The 3,335-nt window shown below is 52.4% G+C and overlaps 1 long non-coding RNA gene across 1 annotated transcript; it reads left to right on the top strand.

The window, feature by feature from the left end:
- The first annotated feature begins 1,440 nt into the window (after window positions 1–1,440).
- Window positions 1,441–3,005, top strand: LOC119295433. Its single transcript, XR_005144023.1, has 2 exons — window positions 1,441–2,207; window positions 2,275–3,005. It is a non-coding gene; the product is annotated as an uncharacterized LOC119295433 (long non-coding RNA).
- The last annotated feature ends 330 nt before the right edge of the window (window positions 3,006–3,335 follow it).

The raw sequence follows: 3,335 nt of genomic DNA on the forward strand, positions 1-3,335 counted from the left end.
ATAAGAATAGTGTCTTTACTGACAGCTTTTCTGATGAAGCATCAGACTTGACCCTTTGGCATTTTGAACCGTTTTGGTACCCCGCGTTCCGTGTTTCGAGGACACGCGTCATTGGCATGTCCTGTCAAATAGAGATTGTGCCCACTTAATACGGGATTGCATATCAATGATAGTTGGGTAATCCAACCGTTTGCGGCGCACACCTTCATTGGGAATAGGCGAGATTCAAGGCTCAAGTGGGGGGCAGTTGGTATTTTTATTGCCGATAAGAGGGCAAGGGACCCCCACTTTCCTCCCCGCGCCTTCACATCTCCTCAGCCTTCCAATCTCCCAAGCTCTATGCGCCCGCAACGTGTCCGTCTTCCTCACCACCACCACCACCACATACTCCAACCATGGCCGGAGCTGGCTCCAAAGGCAAGTGGGAGGCCTCCTCCATGACAGAGAAAGAGATAATAGATCTCCAGAGTGCGGGGTACCTCACCGCCGATATCAAGCACTGGCTTCCCCCTGAAGGTCAAGTCATTCCCATTTCGGAGCCCGGCCAATGGGTCGTCTTGCTTCCCCACTTCCTTAGAGGGCTAGGTTTTCCACTCCACCCATTCGTCCGCGGACTCATGTACTACTACGGGCTAGATTTCTGCGATCTAGCCCCAAACTCATTCCTCCACATATCGACATTCATAGTAATGTGTGAGGCTCTCCTCCGCCTCCACCCACACTTCGTCCTATGGCTCAAGGTCTTCAACGTAAAGCTGAAGGTGGTCGACGAGCAGCACACGGACTATGGTGGCGCTATGATTAGCAAGCTGCCGAACACCACATGGCCAAAGGGGGCCTTTGTGGAGACCATGAAGATCTGGCAACAGGAGTAGTTCTACATCACCGAGCCGTGCCTCACTAAGTGGGTGGCCATTCCGGAGTTCAGATCTGGACCCCCCATGAGGCTCACCTCCTGGAACACGAAGGGCCTCGACTAGGGGTCCCATATGGAGGTGTTGGCGCTACAAACGCGCATTACCAACATGCTGGGGAAGAACGTTGGTCTAACCAATGTGGTCCAGATCATGCTCTTCCGCCGTGTTGTCCCCTGCCAGCGTTGGACTTCCCCCATGTGGGAATTCAAGCCGAAGGATCCACGGACGCTACAGCACTTCCTCGGCACCACGCACGAGGGAATGGGGAAACTGCTTTTCAAGGCGCAGAAGAGCAGTTGGCCCATGGAGACCGAAGATATCGGCATCAACGTCGCGTATCCGGCCTCTCCAGTAAGTATTCGATATCTCTGAAGACATATCTAGTATATATATATATATATATATGGTGGGTCTATTATGATAACACCCTTAACAGTGTTATTCTGCACACCAAACCTGCTTATTCTGCTAACACCTCCGTACCAAAACAAAGCATCACCGAGACTAAAAAGAACCCACACCCACCGGCCCAGCCATTCTCTCTCCCCTTCCCACCTCCAGCCCACCTACCCATCTCTCTTCTCATAGCCTGATCCACTCTCTCGCCGTGCCCATAGGCCACCGGCGGCGGCCTGCCCAACCACAACCCGCCTCCTCTCCTCAAGCCGTCGGACGCCTCCTCCCTCCCCAATGCCGCCCTCCGCCACCTTCCTTCCCTGCTGGCGCCCGGCAAAGCCACCGCCCGCTCCCAACCTTCTTGCCCCTGGGCGCATCGCCGCCTGCGCCCAACCTCCTGACCCTCGACCGCGTCGCCGCCTGCGCCCAGTCTCCTGGCCTCCGGCCGCCGCCTGCGTTCACCCTCCCGGCCACAGGCCATGGTGCCCGCGCCAAACCTCCTGGATCTGAGCTGAAGAGGTCGAGGAGTGCTGGCTGCCCATGTTCGGATCCCATTGATGCGCGGCCGCCCATGTACAACAACGCCACGCGCCGACATGCAGGATTCGTCAATTCCTGCCTTCGCTGACCACGTCCAGGGCCGCCCGATGCGCACATCCAAGCCCCTCGGCGGCGGCCGCCCCAGTGCCAAGCCACGCCCCCTAGAGAGCTCCTCATCGTGGATTCCCCTTCCAGGATATCTCTCGTTGTCCCCTGCCTCGGGCACTACTGCCACTCTGATCCCGCGGGTGCTCTTCCCCCTATCTTCACCGTCATGGCGCTCGAGCGCAGTAGAGATAGTGGTGGCGACCTTCTACCAGCTCCCCTCTTGCTTGGGATTCCATGGTGATGAAGGTCAGTGTTGCCGACGACCCCCATGCAGTTCATAAGGGCCTTTTTTCATCTTCTTTTTGGATTTTAGACGTGCAGTGCAGCCGGATCCCATGAGCAGTGCGCCCGGCGCCCTCGTGTGGTTCATCCACTGCCACCGGGGATTCCCTCCCTTCCCTAACCTCTCTACACAACAGACGAGCTACTCTTTTTTCGCTCATGAGAGCGCGCCTGACGGGGCTGCTACTAGTCCGAGCTACCACCACCTCTCATCCCGACGACAACTACCTATGTTTCGAGACGCCTCACCTTGAGCTCAGTCTGGGTGTTTGTGGTGCAGTCCAGCCACAGTGGACATGTAGTTCCGTGCTCGTGTTGGTGCAGGTCATGGGCGCACCAGTGACGACGACATCAACACCTTGATCTCCGGCATAGTTTGTGGACTGCAGGTTTAATGCAATGTTTGCTGAGTTCAATGCAATGTCAGGGTGTGGAGTGCAGGTTCTTTGAGTGGCATGATGATCCAAATACTTCATTTCTGAATTCCCTGCTCAGTAAATTGCGTGATACTATGTATTGTCTGAAAACAGAGAAGAAACAGTTGGAGGAATCTCGAATCCAAGTTGAAGCTCGCATGAACAAGGCTATAGATGTGGAGATGGGCACGCGACAGAAGTAGAAGAAATTCATATGAAATTGGAAAGATTTAGAGAGATGTATCAGTCTATTGAGAAAGATGTGCCAGTATGTCCATACATATTTGTATGTTCAGAAAATTGAATAATTTAGAAATGTTTGTGGAGTTCAAAAACTTCTATGTTACTGCTTGTTTGTAATCAACTCATTTTGTCCAATACTAGGTGTTTTTAAGCAATTTCATTTCGTTCAGTGCTGGCTTACAAAGTACAATTTTTTTGCTATCTGATTTGCTATTTGACTATAGACCAACTGAAGGAAAATTTGCTATCTTCAGTACTGGCTTACACAGTACAATTTTTTTTTGCTATCTGACTGTAGATGATCTGAATAGAAATTTTACTATCTGTTTCAGTGATAGTACAGAAGAAGTGACAATGCAATTATGTTCAGTACTAGCTTTCGTTCTTATATATGTACAGCAAGCAGCACATCTTGCTTGGCGTAGTGCAGTTG

Source organism: Triticum dicoccoides, chromosome 4B (assembly GCF_002162155.2).
Source record: "Triticum dicoccoides isolate Atlit2015 ecotype Zavitan chromosome 4B, WEW_v2.0, whole genome shotgun sequence".
In the NCBI taxonomy this organism is placed as follows: Eukaryota; Viridiplantae; Streptophyta; class Magnoliopsida; order Poales; family Poaceae; genus Triticum; species Triticum dicoccoides.